Raw genomic sequence first — 18,055 nt, forward strand, 5'->3', positions numbered from 1 at the left:
GTCTCATTTCCCAAACTAATTCCCGCAGCATCACCCGACTTAACTCGACTACATTCCATTATCTTCGTTTTGTTTTTCTTGATGTTCATCTTATATCCTCCTTTCCAGACACTGTCCATTCCGTTCAGCTGCCTTCCAGGTCCTTTGCTGTCTCTGATAGACTTACAATGTCATAGGCGAACCTCAAAGTTTTTATTTCTTCTCCATGGATTTTAATACCTACTCCGAGTTTTTCTTTTGTTTCTTTTACTACTTGCTCAATATACAGATTAAACAACATGAGGGAGAGGTAACATCCCGGTCTCACTCCCTTCCCCATCCCCTGCTTCCCTTTCATGTCCCTCAACTATTATAACTGCCATCTGCTTTCTGTACAAATTGTAAATAGGCTTTCACTTCCTGTATTTTACCCCTGCCAGCTTCAGAATTTGAAAGAGAGTATTCCAGTCAACATTGTCAAAAGCTTTTTCTAAGTCTACAAATGCTAGAAACGTAGGTTTGCCTTTCCTTAATCTTTCTTCGAAGATAAGTCGTAGGGTCAGTGTTGCCTCACGCGTTCCAGTATTTCTACGGAATCCAAACTGATCTTCCCCGAGGTCGGCTTTTACCAGTTTTTCCATTCATCTGTAAAGAATTCGCGTTAGTATTTTGCAGCTGTGACTTATTAAACTGATAGTTCGGTAATTTTCACATCTGTCAACACCTGCTTTCTTTGGGATTGGAATTAATATACTCTTCCTGAAGTCTGAGAGTATTTCGCCTGTCTCATACATCTTGCTCACCAGATGGTTGAGTTTTGTCAGGACTGACTCTCCGAAGGCTGTCAGTGGTTCTAATGGAATGTTGTCTTCTCCTGGGGCCTTGTTTCGACTTAGGTCTTTCAGAGCTGTTTCAAACTCTTCACGCAGTACCATATCTCCCATTTCATCTGCAACTACCTCCTCTTCCATTTCCATAATATTGTCCTCAAGAACACCGCCCCTGTTTAGACCCTCTACATACCCCTTCCACATTTCAGCTTTCCCTTCTTTGCTTAGAACTGGGTTTCCACCTGAGCTCTTGATATTCATGCAAGTGGTTCTCTTTTCTCCAAAGGTCTCTTTAATTTTCCTGTAGGCACTATCTATCTTACCCCTCATGAGATAAACCTCTATATCCTTACATTTGTCGTCTAGCCATGCCTGCGTAGCCATTTTGCACTTCCTGTCGATCTCATTTTTGAGACGTTCGTACCCCTTTTTGCCTGCTTCACTTGCTGCATTTTTGTATTTTCTCCTTTCATCAATTAAATTTATTATCTCTTCGGTTAGCGAAGGACTTCTACCAGTCCTCGTGTTTTTACCTAATTGTTCCTCTGCTGCCTTCACTATTTCATTCCTCAAAGCTACCGATTCTTCATCTACTGTATTTCTTTCCCCCATCCCTATCAATTGTTCCCTTATGCTCTCCCTGAAACTCTGTACAACCTCTGTTTCTTTCAGTTTATCAAGGTCCCATCTCCTCAAATTCCCACCTTTCTGCAGTTTCTTCAGTTTTAATATACAGTTCATAAGCAGTAGATTGTGGTCAGAGTCCACATCTGCCCCTGGAAATGTCTTACAATTTAAAATCTGGTTCTTAAATCTCTGTCTTACCATTATATAATCTATCTGAAACCTTTTAGTATCTCCAAGGTTATTCCATGATTCTTGAACCAAGTGTTAGCTATGATTAAGTTATGCTCTGTGGAAAATCCTACCAGGTGGCTTCCTCTTTCATTTCTTAGCCCCCACCGAGCGAGGTGGCGCAGTGGTTAGACACTGGACTCGCATTCGGGAGGACGACGGTTCAATCCCGTGTCCGGCCATCCTGATTTAGGTTTTCCGTGATTTCCCTAATCACTCCAGGCAAATGCCGGGATGGTTCCTCTGAAAGGGCACGGCCGACTTCCTTCCCCGTCCTTCCCTAATCCGATGAGACCGATGACCAAGCTGTCTGGTCTCCTTCCCCAAACCAACCAACCAACCATCTTAGGCCCAATCCATATTCACCTACTATGTTTCCTTCTCTTCCTTTTCATACAGTCGCATTCCAGTCGCCCATGACTATTAAGTTTTCATCTCCCTTCACTACCTGAATAATTTCTTTTTCCTCATCATACATTTCATCAATTTCTTCATCATCTGCAGAGCTAGTTGGCCTATAAACTTGTACTACTGTAGTGGATGTGGGCTTCGTGTCTATCTTGGCCACAACAATGCGTTCACTATGCTGTTTGTAGTAGCTTACCCGCACTCCTATTTTTTATTCATTATTAAACCTACTCCTGCATTACCCCTATTTGATTTTGTATTTATTACCCTGTATTCACCTGACCAAAGGTCTTGTTCCTCATGCCACCGAACTTCACTAATTCCCACTATATCTATCTTTAACCTATCCATTTCCCTTTTTAAATTTTCTAACCTACCCACCCGATTAAGGGAACTGACATTCCACGCTCCGATCCGTGGAACGACTGTTTTCTTTCTCCTGATAACGATATCCTCTTGAGTAGTCCCCGCCTGGAGATCCGAATGGGGGACTACACTCCTGGAAATGGAAAAAAGAACACAATGACACCGGTGTGTCAGACCCACCATACTTGCTCCGGACACTGCGAGAGGGCTGTACAAGCAATGATCACACGCACGGCACAGCGGACACACCAGGAACCGCGGTGTTGGCCGTCGAATAGAGCTAGCTGCGCAGCATTTGTGCACCGCCACCGTCAGTGTCAGCCAGTTTGCCGTGGCATACGGAGCTCCATCGCAGTCTTTAACACTGGTAGCATGCCGCGACAGCGTGGACGTGAACCGTATGTGCAGTTGACGGACTTTGAGCGAGGGCGTATAGTGGGCATGCGGGAGGCCGGGTGGACGTACCGCCGAATTGCTCAACACGTGGGGCGTGAGGTCTCCACAGTACATCGATGTTGTCGCCAGTGGTCGGCGGAAGGTGCACGTGCCCGTCGACCTGGGACCGGACCGCAGCGACGCACGGATGCACGCCAAGACCGTAGGATCCTACGCAGTGCCGTAGGGGACCGCACCGCCACTTCCCAGCAAATTAGGGACACTGTTGCTCCTGGGGTATCGGCGAGGACCATTCGCAACCGTCTCCATGAAGCTGGGCTATGGTCCCGCACACCGTTAGGCCGTCTTCCGCTCACGCCCCAACATCGTGCAGCCCGCCTCCAGTGGTGTCGCGACAGGCGTGAATGGAGGGACGAATGGAGACGTGTCGTCTTCTGCGATGAGAGTCGCTTCTGCCTTGGTGCCAATGATGGTCGTATGCGTGTTTGGCGCCGTGCAGGTGAGCGCCACAATCAGGACTGCATACGACCGAGGCACACAGGGCCAACACCCGGCATCATGGTGTGGGGAGCCATCTCCTACACTGGCCGTACAACACTGGTGATCGTCGAGGGGACACTGAATAGTGCACGGTACATCCAAACCGTCATCGAACCCATCGTTCTACCATTCCTAGACCGGCAAGGGAACTTGCTGTTTCAACAGGACAATGCACGTCCGCATGTATCCCGTGCCACCCAACGTGCTCTAGAAGGTGTAAGTCAACTACCCTGGCCAGCAAGATCTCCGGATCTGTCCCCCATTGAGCATGTTTGGGACTGGATGAAGCGTCGTCTCACGCGGTCTGCACGTCCAGCACGAACGCTGGTCCAACTGAGGCGCCAGGTGGAAATGGCATGGCAAGCCGTTCCACAGGACTACATCCAGCATCTCTACGATCGTCTCCATGGGAGAATAGCAGCCTGCATTGCTGCGAAAGGTGGATATACACTGTACTAGTGCCGACATTGTGCATGCTCTGTTTCCTGTGTCTATGTGCCTGTGGTTCTGTCAGTGTGATCATGTGATGTATCTGACCCCAGGAATGTGTCAATAAAGTTTCCCCTTCCTGGGACAATGAATTCACGGTGTTCTTATTTCAATTTCCAGGAATATATTTTACCTCCGTTATATTTTACCCAAGGGGACACCATCATTATTTCATCATACAGTAAAGCTGCATTCCCTCGGGAAAAATTACGGCTGTAGTTTCCCCTTGCTTTCAGCCATTCTCAGTGCCAAAACAGCATGGCCGTTTTGGTCAGTGTTACAAGGCCAGATCAGTCTATCATCCAGACTGTTGCCCCTGCAACTACTGAAAAGGCTGCTGCCCCTCTTCAGGAACCACACGTTTGTCTGGCCTCTCAACAACTACCCCTCCGTTGTGGTTGCACCTACGGTACGGCTATCTGTATCGTTGAGGCACGCAAGCCTCCCCACCAACGGCAAGGTCCATGGTTCATGGGGGGAAGATCTTTGGAGTACTTAAGCGAAATGTACAATGGCGGCAGTAGAATTAATTTAGAGTCGGCCTCAAATGCTGATTCTACAACTTTCAGCAATAGTGCCTCGCATGTCGTAGCCATCCCACCAGATATTACCGTTTGAGTCCACGCAGGGTCTCTGTGTAATACTTGCTTGATGATCAAACAAAAGTAGCAGCATCTCGAAGAAGCCAGCACAGTGACAGTAGGGCCAACAGTCAACGTGGGGCGTGGCTGAGCTGGAAGCTGTGGCTGAGATTGGTGGAAGTGGGCTGACCTTGGAAATGCGACCAGTGAATGGTCCTTTAACATTAGCGTAGTTCAACTATGAACTACAGTTACCTTACTGTCCATTAAAATCGTCACCTCCCATAACTATGCGATACATGTGTTGGAAACTTTGCACGAAGTCTCTCTTAGGGATTGTGTTCAAAAGACGCGCCACGTTTTGTTTGATGTCAGGAATATCATCAAATCTTTAACAGCGAGTTTGAGTCGAAGGAATAGGAAGAAGTCTGGAGGATTGAGACCCGGCGAGTACAGTGGATATTCAAGATGCACCATTCCCTTTCTTGCAGGAACTATTTGACGATATTGGCTGTGCGTGGGCGAGCATTGTCGTGAACAAAAAGCCAGGAACTAGTTGTGCGTACTAGGGTCGTGGCCTGCATAGACGTTGCATGAAACTGGTGAAAATATCAACGTACCATGCAGTGTTCTACGTCGTTCCCTCTGGTAGAAATTACTTGCGGATAATGCGTTGACTATCGAAAAAGGTTATGAGCATCGTTTTGATGCGTGATTTTTCGGCTTTGACCTTTTTCCGACGAGGTGAGGTCAGAGAACGCCGTTCCATGCTTTGCCGTTTCGTTTCGGGGTCGTATCGGAGACACTAGGTTTCATCCTCAGTGACAATACAGTTCAAGAAATGGTTGTCACATCCACCAATTCGACAAAATCCTGTGACGCCTCTAAACGTGCCTGCTTCTGATAGTCAAGTGATGTGGCACAAGCCAACAACACGTTTTCCTCTTCCCTAATTCCTGGGTAAGGATTTGTCGCACATATTCACAGTGCATCTGAAGTTCATCCGCCATCATGCGCACAGGCAATAGACGGTCGTTCGTAATTAATGTCCCCACTTTCTTAATGTCTTCGTCGCTGACAGCGGTCGCCAGTCGTCTGCTACGATGATTGTCACAAACACTTTCCCAGCTTCCTCGAAAACGGGTGAACCACTCGTACACTCACTTCATGGACACTGCTTGATCCCCATAAACACATACCTTCACTGCATACGTTTCTTTCGATGTCTCGCCAAGTTTAAAACAAGACAAATTGATCCTTTGCTCGGTCACTGTCCTGTTCTCAGTTCAGAACCAACGCACTAAACAAGCACTTCATCCAACAGGTCTAACACAGAAGTCACACGCTGCACAACCGAACTGCGTGGCGGGGGCGGAGGGTGGGGTTACAAGGGGGGGGGGGGGGGCGAGGTGGTTGGTGGTCAACACCGACCGCTACACAGGTTCTGCTTTGTGAGTGCCAGTGTTGCCCGATTGACCGTTCTGACTTTATTCCCTGGACTTTATTTTCAGACGTTGTAGATAGCACAGCGGGGCCTGGAACACAGTATCTAGTGCTTGGTTTAATGTATTTTTCTAGCACACAGTAGTTGCGCTCTAATATTTCTCTTGGGAGGAGCTTTTTTATTCTATTGCGAATTTTTAGTTGCGAGCTTCTTCAAGAGTGTATGTATACATACAGGCACAGATATTTCTGTAACTGCCTTGATTTTAGTGTAGGTTGAATTTTTGTTCATTTGATTGTTGACTGAAGGGCCAAAGAAAGTGATATACATGCCTAATAACGCATAGGGCCGCTGCCAGCAAGCAGAAGTGCCGAAACACGACATGACAAAAAGTGGTTCAAATGGCTGTAAGCACTATGAGACTTAACATCTGAGGTCGTCAGTCCCCTAGGCTTAAAATTACTTAAGCCCGAGACAGAATTCGAACCTGCGACCGAAGCAACAGCGCCGTTCCGGACAGAAGTTCCTAGAACCGCTCGGTCACAGCGGCCGGCACGACGTGGCATGGACTCGACTAATGTCCGAAACAGTGCTGGAGGGAACTGACACAGTGAATTCTGATGTGCTGACTATAAATCTATAACAGCACAAGGTGGTGGAGATCTCTTCTGAACAGGACGTTTCAAGGCCTTCTAGATGTGCTCAATAATGTTCATGTCTAGGGAGTTCGGTGGCCAGCGAAAGTGTTTAAACTCAGGTTTCTGGAGCCACTCTAGAAATTCTGGACGTGTGGGGTGTCGCATTGTCATGCTGGAATTTCCCAAGTGCGTCGGAATGCCCAATCGACATGAATGGACGCAAGTGATGAAACAGGATGCTTACGTATGTGTCACCTGTCAAAGTGGTACCTAGACGTATCAGGGGTCCCATATCACTCCTACTGCAGACGCCCCACATCATTACAGAGCCTCCACCAGCTTGAATAGTCCACTGCTGACATGCAGGGTCCACGGATTTATGAGGTTGTCACCATATCCGAACGTGCTCATCCGCTCGATACCATCTGAAACGAGACTCGTCCGACCACATAACATGTTTCCAGTCATCAGCATTCCATCGTCGGTGATGAGGTGCCCAGTCGAGGCGTAAAACCTTGTATCGTGCAGACATTAGGGTTACACGAGTGGGGCATCGGCTCTGAAAGCCCATATCGATGATGTTTCGTTGAATGCTTAGCACGCTGAAACTTGTTGATGACCCAGCAGTGAAAGCTGCAGGAACTTACGAAATGGTTGCCCTGCTGTCACATTAAGCGATTCTCTTCAGTCGTCGTTGGTGCCGTTCTTGCACGATCTATTTCCGGCTGTAGCGATGCCGGAGATTTGATCTTTTAACGTATTCCTAAAATTCACAGTACACTCGTGAAGTGGTCGTACCGGAAATTATCCACTTCATCGCTTCCTCGGAGATGCTGTGTCCCACCGCTCGTGCGCCGACTGTAAAACCACTCTCTTAAATCCTGATAATGTGCCAATATAGCAGCAGTAACCGATCTAACAACTGCACCAGACACTTGTCTTATATAGGCGTTGCCACCAGCAGCACCGTCTTCTGTCTGTTTACACATCTCTGTATTTGAATATTGATGCCTGTTTCTTTGGCGCTTGAGTGTAGTATCATCAGTAGTCAGTAGTTGGTGGGGGCAGTGGTCAGTAGTATATTTATGCATGGTTAATGCAGCTACATCATATTGCAAAGGTGAGTGTCGCTATTCTAATTGTATGGTTGGCATCCTTTGGTCTGATTAAGCGCTCGTTCTTATTTTGTACTTCATTGTGTTTTATACGTCAATAGACCGATTATTGTGAGTATTAAATTGTCTTGTTATTCCACAAATCTATTCACAATAGAGACTGTGATATTAGTCCAGCTCTACAATATATTGACAACGTGACTCGAAAACGGATATCCCGCTTCTGCCTTTACCACCTCGGCTGTCACAGCATGATTCCAGGACAAAGCCAAATCTCCATTTGTTAAAGCTGGCTGTTAAAGCTGGCAAAGAACTTCACTCTTGCCAGTTTATGTTATTGAAAACGGACGAAGAATTTTTTGGTGCTTAATAAATGTTTAGAGCTGAAATAAGCCCATGACTGTAAACTCGCAGCCCAAATCCTTTTTCATCCAAATCTCACGCTACAAGTATAATTAATCCACGAACTTTCTGGATGTACGCTGTAGGTGTAGATGCAGATGAAGATTGAGTAAAGTTGAAGAGTATTATATACTTGCAGAGGTAGCTATCATCCTCCGTCAAGCGTGAGTAGAAAAGTAGTCACGGAAAGTACATCTGAGATAACGCAACAAACAGGAATAAACAAGTACCATTTTTTCCGGGTATAGTAATAAGCGTCGGGAAGGGTATCAAGACATCTGATTAAAGGGTCTCAAGGACAAAAGAGAAAGTAAACATTGTTAATCACTAGGCTAATGGGAGTGACAGAAAATCGACATAGCCTAACTGATTCTGAACGTTAGCTTTGCAGATGAAAGAGGCTACAAATCAATTAGCTAACTGAGTAACGCTTCTAGTGATATACCAAGTAAAGTTCCAGAAAAGCCCTTATTTATACAGTCAGTCATAGAATTTTCAATAGTTTTTCGTTGTTTATAAATGGTACAATATTTTATCGGCAAATTTCAGTTAGTCTCCTTGTTCCAAGTCCATGTAAATCGATGTTGTGTATACGATTTATTTAAATATTTTTTTAGTACAGGTGTCATGTTTGTGCACTCGTTTCAATAACGACACATTTCTATAGCTTAATGTGTTGTACGTATCCCCACTTGATGATGTGTCTGCTGGAGACGAAGGCTAAAAACTGGAAAAATAACAACTAATTTAGGACTGTTTGTGGTTACAGCTAGGACTGTTTTCACAACTCAAGTAATTTTATAATGCAATTATAGCAGAATACGTCCCACATACAGTTACTAAAGTACTAATATTCAGACATTTCGCAGGCTTTCGGCAACTGCTTGTATTCGAAATAATATCGCATTCACTGGCTGATGCGCCAAAAAAGTAAATAAATAAGCGGTAACCTACTGCACCCGAATTACAGGCAATGTACAAATAAAAATTCTAACAAACAGCATTTGGGCAGCCAGGATCGTATTTACAGCGAGGGAATACACTCATGTCACGTTTTAAAAAGATAAAAAGTGTAGAGTAATTAAAATTCGCTACTATATAATTTCCATCGTAGTAATCAACTTTAACTGTACGGCCACAAAACCTATCGTTAATACATTTTATTTGTTCTAAAACATATATCACACCTATCACTCTTTTGGCGTAAACCAAAAGTTAATAAATTTATCTCAATGACATCGAAGGGCAAATATCCATGAAAAAGACAAATGTTTAATTTTTTACGCTGTAAATATGGCTACGAGCTTGCATATAACCTCCATCAAGAAAAGATTCCGATTGTACGAGTAACCTAAATTCGGAATATGGAAAACCTCATGGAGTGGCATTCCTATAGCAATACATAACGTCTTATCGTCAGTGACTTTCTATGTTTTAGAAATTGACGATATAAAACTTAATGGTAAAATTCGTTCCATCACCTGATAAGAAAAGCATTGTTATCATAATACGAGGCTACTGGTTGATCGGTCGGTTGATACTGAAGCGTGTATTACAACTGAATTACGATGAGCAGTTCAAACTGCCCTCACGTATTGTGAATATTAGAGCTACATAAAAGAGGCAATTCTGACAGTACTTTATATAAGTTTCTACATAGCATTGATTACAGAAGAATCAGAGTACCATAATAGTTACATTAATAACATTTTCACACTTAAATGTGATCCAGCATAACGAGTATGGCACTTCTAGCTATCATCTTCTTGTGCCTGACTCCCAAACAGTGAAGCAAGAACGCCGTGTCTCTAAACAACGCCGTGTCATTGGGAACACAATTTAAGTATGCTAGAGCAAATGACTGATGATTTCTGCTATTTTCCACGCTCCGTCGTGTTGAAAAAGTTATCATGTAGGGTAGAACAACGGTACACATCCCTACAACGCCTCCTCCTCCTCCCCCCCCCCCCCCAACTCACACGCATACACACGACAGAAACGTGTTTATGTGTAGTATGCCCTTCCTGCTTTCCTCTCCATAATCCACGGCAAGGTCTTCATTGTTCTTAATGCATACCTAAGACCACATCTCACGCCACCCACTCGACCACACTATACGTCTGCACAATCCACTCGGCTACCTTTATTATCGTTATACTCGTCAGAGAACCATCGTAGCCTCCCATTCCATTGCTGTAAGCTTCCTATGAAGATGTTCAATATTACTGTGTAAAGACATCGCTTTTGTACACTTTCAGTATGGAATCATACAGTGCCGTGAGCCAGCTGTAACAAAGTCTTTGGGTATTAGTGTCGATGTAGCGGCAGGTTGGAACAACTGTGCCTGGTGGACGGCCGTGAAAGGTCAGGACACTTGGCTGAGAAAGGGTCTGCTGTGGCTCTCAAGTTTGAATTGACGTCCGTTGAGAGGACGCATCGAAGATTCGTTCACGACTGCTCCTTCTGGTGAATGTCTCTAATGAGTCAACATTTTGTTCACCAGGTGTCATTATTGTGTGCGTTGAATACAGATGGTGCGTAGCCCTTGGTGGCGTTTCTAGATTTTCTAAACTGTTTTTCTGTTATAATACAGGGTGTGTAAATATAGTTTCAAGACTGATTTTTCCTGAGTAGCGGTGCGCACGCAGGTCAGTTTCACCACCAGTGTCAGGTCGTGGGGGGGTGTTGGCTAAGTGAGCGAAGCATCGGCATTCGCCGACGAAACCCTGGAGTGAAAACATCGGGAGTGCAGGAGCGTCTGTTTCGCAACGTCGTTGAGAAACGGAGCGTCCAAAAATCAGCGACTCTTGAAACAGCGGTGTTCCATCAAATTTTGTGTAAAACTGAACAAGACAGGTACGGAAACGTTCGAAATGATTCAAGGGGCCTATAAAGAATACGCCACGCTACGTGCCATGGTTTTCATGTTGCACAAGATGTTCAAATATGGGCGCGAAGGACGATGAACGCTCTGGACGACCTTCAACGAGGATAACTGACAAGAATCTGGCCAAAGTGAGTCACGTATTATACAGTTACCGACGTCTCAACATCAGAATAATTGCAGATGAAGTGGGTTGGAATCACAGAAATGTGTTTCAACTAGTGACGGAAGGTCTAATGAGAAAAGTGTGCACGAAACTTGTCCCTAAACTGCTCTCGGATGAACAGCAGGAGCGGTGCCTGGCTGTTTCGCAAGAAATGCTTGAACTTTTACGTACCGTACCTTATTGTTTGGACAAAGTGGTCATCGGTGATAAGACCTAGGTCTTCGAATACCATCCAGAGTTGAAGAGGCAAAGCCCTCATAAGCAAGCTACGTGTAAAAAGCTTGCTCATTGCTTACTCTGACGCGAAAGGAATGATCCGCAAGGCGTTTCTGCCTGCCAGTCAGTCAATTTTCAGTATTATGCTGTATTATTTGAGCAATCAAATCCGCCGAGTCCACCCGGAGAAGAAGGGCGACTGGATGCTCCCCCTTGATACTGCGACCGTTCAGACCTGCTTTGCCATTTCGGAAGATTTGACCATGTTGAAAGTAGCAACGCTGGCACAGACCCCCTAGCCCAGAGGTCGCCCCCAGTGACTTTCTTTTGTTCCTCCGGAAGAGAGACCTGAAATGGAAGCGGTTTGACAGCATCACAGCAGTTCAAAAGGTTTGGACGAGGGTTCTGAACAGCAAAACGATTTCCAGGGATGTTACCAGCAGTGGAAAGCTCATTGGCAATGGTATGTTGATTCTCTTGGAACTTATTTTGAAGAACTTTAGTCCTATGTATAAAAGTATTGAATAAATTTTGTGTTCTGAGACCAATTTACGCACCCTGAATGTTCGTACTAGTAGCGGGTGCTTATATTGTGACAGCCAATTTCCAGTTGATTTTTTTGCTTCTTTCGGAAGCGTAATTGGTGTCGTAAGTCTCAGCAGCAATGGCTTTAAGTTTATGAACCATCTGATACAATATGTACTAAAACCACTGACTTGAACATCTCCTGTGAAGATCTTAGACGACTAATCCCACCTATTTAACTGTTGCGGCTGCCACTTAACGTGATTATTTTCATGTCGTTGGTTATTATTTATTCTTTTATGTTTAAGGTAGTCGTTAGGTACGTTTTAAGATAAATAACTAGCTGATTTACGTGACTAAGCTGTCTGATCCTCGAGGATTGTATTTTCATGTGCAGGTGGCTTACCGTTATTAATATTAAATGTTATTAAATATGTTTGCTGTCGACGCCATTACTTGCTTGCATTGAGGCCCGTTTTTACTATATCTGAGTTTTCACATACTGTTATGCCCGTTACAGTTCAAAGGTTATGGTCTGCAAATAACGCCCCAAATTTCTGGATATTTTGTTACCGCGTTTATCTATTCCAATGTTACTGATCGCATCATTAGCAGTAATCTATTACCTTACGGCTGCAACCGATTCTGTTGCTAATTACAATACTGGGTCACTTACTCTTTTCGAACGTGGATCTGGCAGTTGTTTATTACTGTGTACAACGGGTTACGTGATTGAAAATTGCCTCTGTTATCTGTCTGGCTGAGGTAGCCAACGTTATGATCGTCCTTTAGTTGATGCCCCCAAAAATGAAAACCTGTTGCTGTTTCTCTTAAACAGTATAAATATAGACAGCTTACTATTGATTGAAACTTCCTGGCAGATTAAAACTGTGTGCCCGACCGAGACTTGAACTCCGGACCTTTGCCTTTCGCCGGCAGGTGCTCTACCAACTGAGCTACCGAAGCACGACTCACGGCCGGCACTCACAGCTTTACTTCTGCCAGTAGAGCACCTGCCCGCGAAAGGCTAAGGTCCCGAGTTCGAGTCTCGGTCGGGCACACAGTTTTAATCTGCCAGGAAGTTTCATATCAGCGCACACTCCGCTGCAGAGTGAAAATCTCATTCTGGTTACTATTCATTGTTTACCTTCTTATGTAAAGGGCCATTAGGCCGTTATTGTGACTATTATGTTCTGCTACCTGTCAATTGAACTGATTGCTTGAAATGACTTGCGTCGCCTTTATAGCTCAGTCCTCTTTAGGTTTAAGTAATTTAAGTAAATTCAAGATTGATCTTAACGATGGTTATTTGTTCTGGACGTTATTGTTTCCGCTTCTGAAAAGGGGCACTTGGCCGTTTTAACATTTAACCGTTACTTGTGAAACTTTTCTAGAAGCTGATTACCTCTTAATTAACTCATTTCATATCTTTTTTATTACAGTGATTACTCTGATGCGGGCCGCGAGGCCGTGGTAGCAGCGGTGTCGATATGTTCTTCTGCACTAACGTATATCTTAATACGATTAGTTGTCATGATATTGCCTTCAAAACTTGTTAATGATCTGTCAACCTAGTGACAGTTGTATGGCGGCGAGTGTTGGAGAAAATTGGTTTCTTGAATCTGTGCCCTAACATTGTAATTAACGTGTTTCCTAATGTGTTACATAATAATTTCTTCCAAGATTTCGATATTAATAGAGGTTATATAGTAACTGGTTTAAATGTTCTATCTTGATTAATCATGTATTGTTCCTCGTCAAGTGTACTTTAATTAATAAGGGGTGTTAAATTAGGTTTTCGGATTTAATGTGCCGAGCACTTTACCACCCACTTCATCCGCTTCCTATCGTATTAAACACATTTTTAATAATTTTGAAAACCCTGTAAATATTTTGTGATTGGAACGTTGAGAAAATTTTTTTTTTATGTTTTTGACTAAAGAGTAGCTGATGAACAGCTGACAGATCACCCTCGTCCGGCAGCAGACTCAGACACTTGTCGTTAAAGTGCAGGGTCTTTCACGTACAATGTAAGTCTATGCACTACCGTTACTTTTCAGAGTTTCAACTTGAGCTCGTGCTGATCTCTGAGAGTAGATTGTACTGAAGTTTCAGTCCGATGTGTGAGGTGGTGCGAAGTTTTTCTCGAATTCTTTCTAAGGTCGCTTCAACCTCGTCTGGTTCGGTTGAAAGCTATTAACCTCCGGCAAAAGTCCAAGAAAGGTGGTAAGGCAAATACGACGATCAGTGCCTGCACTCTCGTATAGAAACGCAGAACACAGCGCTTGTGTCGTATGTGAGTTCCGTACCTCATTATCAATCGCAGGAGCTGAGAATGGTTGCGCCAACTTCCTATAAACCCATGCAGCAAGTTATGTCAAGTATTTCAGCGAACACATGAAAGACGTCCGTCAGGGTTGCAGACCTGTTTCGGCCAAGTATTAATCCAAGTATGAAAACTTCTGTAAGCCTTCTGAAGATGAGCATGAAAAAGTTTGAAAACCGGTTCATGGAATGAATAATTATTTCAAAAAAGTGACTTCTTGCAATTTTTCTGTATTTACATATGAAGGGCTTATTTCAGTAGTGGTACAAGTCCATTTTTGTTCATTCTGAGATACAGAGTCCTAAAGTTAAATGAGCGCTGAAAAATCTGCAGTTGAGAGACGAGAAATATTCACGTATATATACTTGAGTATGAGAAAAGGACTTGTACCACTATTGAAATAAGCCCTTCATATATTAATGCGGTGTTGTAACTACTCGCTCTGTAAACCTACACGGAGGAGTTCTTTAAAACTATTGAAACTACTGTGTCAGCAACAAATTTCAGAAATGTCTCACGGCTAATTAGATCTTACTGGGTCAAAATATTAGGACTATCCAGTATGAAACAATGACTCACGTGGATAGTAAAAGGTATGTGACTTAGCTTCTTCAACATAAATCACATAATAAATAAGTTGCGATGCAGATGTCGCAATATCCTCCCTCTCCACTACAGGTCTGCGTGATATGTCTATAGAAAATTGAACTAGTCAGATTCAACTATGAATCCCATTTCGTTATAAACAGATCTTAGCTTCATAGTGAGAACGTTGTGTCGCATCAGGGCTGGAACACGTATATCTCATGAAGTAGATTGCCATTTAAGTACACATCAAATACCCCCAACATGAAGTCGAGACACTTTTCCGCTCCCTTTCCCCAAACCATTATTTCTTTACTCCGCAGAGGCTCTCCTACTGTGATATGAAGCCAACAAAGTCTGCATAATTAAACTGATTGCGAGGGTTTGTCCTTTCCACAGGCTCAACTTTGGTACTAAGTTCCCTGTCAAACACATTCTTCCAGAGCTGCTAATAACATGTCATTGTATTAGAATCTCCACAGAGTTTCGAAGGAAATGACCAGGTAAAGTTGGAGTGAGGGAGGCTGTAGCAAAGTTGAAGCTCTAAGACGGTCTATAAGGACTGTGAGAACAACGTACTGGAAAAGTAGAAATTACATGAAAAATACTTGTTCATATGGAGGAAAATAATTAACTAATTAAGTCTTAAAGATAATTTCGGGATGTTACTTCAAATGGATCTCACAGATTAGGGAAAATGATATCGTTACCAAATGTAATGAAATTACTTACAGCCGTACGGGCTGACACCGGTCCTAGTAGCGAGATGGAGGAGCGTTTCTTTTGTTTGTCAGGATGGCGTAGCTGCCTTCCCATTCCAGCCGTTCTGAGTTCCATTGCCGGGCCAAGGGAGACAGGAATACATCGAAGGTGAACGCTTACGCAGCAATGTAGACGGATAACACTAAAACCCTTTACTATGACATCACGCTGCAGTTGATAAAGGTGCTTACCCTCGTTCTACCATCGACCAATGGCGTCAGCGTAAAGGCTGCAGGGAGATGGCAATGCGTGTAGCCCTCGCGCTGATGAAACGCTGCTGTGGCAGTCAGTCGGTGCGTATGCAAGGGGCGTGCATTTAGCACAGCCAGGTGCGACGCTTTGAAGGCTTGCCGTTTTAATTGGATTCGAAGTGCTGTCCGGGTTGGAGCCGCAGAAACCAAGGAGGGGGGACCTGTGGCTGCCTGGCGAACACTGTCTGGCGTAATTCACAGGTCTACCGTTCTATGTGACCTGTAGAGCGTACGTCGAAAGCTGCTCGGAAGCTGTGTAGCCCCTTTGTTACACAAAGGAGTTCGTAGTACAACACATGCCGACATCTGACGGAGCTGGAAGGCCATTCTCAACCGAAGGACCCTTACAACGAAGCAACGTTGTAGCAGTAAGAATACCACTGTTAACGAGGAAAACAAGGCAAGTGCCATAAACCAATTTCCCAGAAACGTCACTCAGTGGTATAGGCGTCAGACTAAGCGAAGAAATATCTCGACTTATCTGTACATATTCGACTGAGACGACGACCATCAATGTTTTCAGATCACTTTAAGAGGCTTTTAGACAAAAAGGAATTCAACAGAAATGGTGGCGCAGTGGATAGCGACGCTGATTTACTCTCTCCTGAGTCCTATATTTGATACTTAATTTTATTTGCAATTTGCTTTTTATTTATTTACCTAATGCCACAGAAAATGTGAATCTTTTACGATATATATGGAATGTTTTACGATATATTTTGAAATAACGTTGTGCTTATTTGTCTACAAATTGTATGTGTGGTGAATAAATTTAAAAAATAAATAAAAGAAACAAAATAAAAAAAGTGTATGGGAAAATTTTTTGAAGGACATCATCTTGACGCCAGTGACTGTTATAAGTTTTTATTATGCTGTTACAATTTCGGCCTTAGGCCACTGTACTGCTTTGCTGGAGTAAGAGAGCACTTGGCGCACGGTTGTAGGTAGCTGTAAGTGAGGGAAAGACAAGGGAGTAGGCAGTTTCTGTGGTGTGCCGTGTGAAGCCACCAATAGTTAGATTGAATTAGGTATGTCAATATTGTTGAACATGTAAACAAGGTAAATATTTAAATAATTACGATTTCTGTTTTTGCCAACGCGTTAGTATAGATGAGTTGGCTGATAATTTGTAAGTGTTGAGTAATCCCAGAATGTATGTAAACCATTTTGACAACAAGGATAGTTAGATGTCTCATTTTTGTAATGCTATTAAGATTTGTTAACAGAGCTATGTGTAATTTGATGATTTGCTTTTATGTTGGATTATTGAAGTTAAATAATACTTGCTGTATAAATCCCATTGTTTGTGAATCAATTGTGACTTCAGTTGTCAGATGTTTTTGAAAAGACAAACTTAACTTGCAATATAGTTTTCATAAAAAAACTAAATGTTAATAAAACGAAACTTCCTGGCACATTAAAACTGTGTGCCTGACCGAGACTCGAACTCGGGACCCTTGCTTTTCGCGGGCAAGTGCTCTACCAACTGAGCTACCCAAGCAAGACTCACACAACTGTACTTCTGCCAGTACCTCATTCATTCTGAATGTTAGTAATTCACCATTATCAGTATCGCCTCCCAGTCCAGATCATATAGTTTTTAATAAAGTTGGATTTTCTTATATGTTCTCGTTTATCAGCCAAAATAGTGTCATCTGCATTTCATGTATTATGGCCAGCGTTGCACACCTCTGAGCCTGTAGCTAGCATTCATATTTTTTGTGAGAGACCAGAATGTATCACGCTCCACCGTTCTTGCTTCTGCTCTAGAGGTAAGACAATTTATTTGTTATATGCACAGGGACCAAACGTATTAGTTTTGAACAGGGCCTTCGGATTTACTGCTTGCCGGCCGCTGTGGCCGAGCGGTTATAGGTACTTCACCCCGGAACTGCACTGCTGCTACGGTCGCAGTTTCGAATCCTGCCTCGGGCATGAATGTGTGTGACGTCCTTAGGTTAGTTAGGTTTAAGTAGTTCTAAGTCTAGGGGACTGATGACCTCAAATGTTAAGTCCCATAGTGCTTAGGGCCATTTGAACCATTTTTTGATTCAGTGCTTAAGGGACTCAATGTATTTTGCAGAGACTGTATTTCTTTATTGGTATTGAGTGTTGCATTGACCAATCAATTCGTGTAAGGTTTTGCCAACAATAAGACAGAAAAGTACACCACTCGCACTTAACAACACGCAACACGACAATTGGAGTTCTGGTTCCATTCCACAGTTAAGACATCATTCTACGTAATCGTAAGGTTATCATAAATAAAGCTACACCTTGTATGATCCACGCTGAAA

General features: G+C 43.6%; 1 non-coding gene across 1 annotated transcript; it reads right to left on the bottom strand.

Annotated features, from left to right (window-relative positions):
• Nucleotides 1–17,185: 17,185 nt before the first annotated feature.
• Nucleotides 17,186–17,260, bottom strand: Trnar-gcg (transfer RNA arginine (anticodon GCG)). The gene has a single exon. It is a non-coding gene; the product is annotated as a tRNA-Arg (tRNA).
• Between the last annotated feature and the right edge of the window lie 795 nt (nt 17,261–18,055).

This window comes from Schistocerca nitens, chromosome 2, assembly GCF_023898315.1.
Source record: "Schistocerca nitens isolate TAMUIC-IGC-003100 chromosome 2, iqSchNite1.1, whole genome shotgun sequence".
In the NCBI taxonomy this organism is placed as follows: domain Eukaryota; kingdom Metazoa; phylum Arthropoda; class Insecta; order Orthoptera; family Acrididae; genus Schistocerca; species Schistocerca nitens.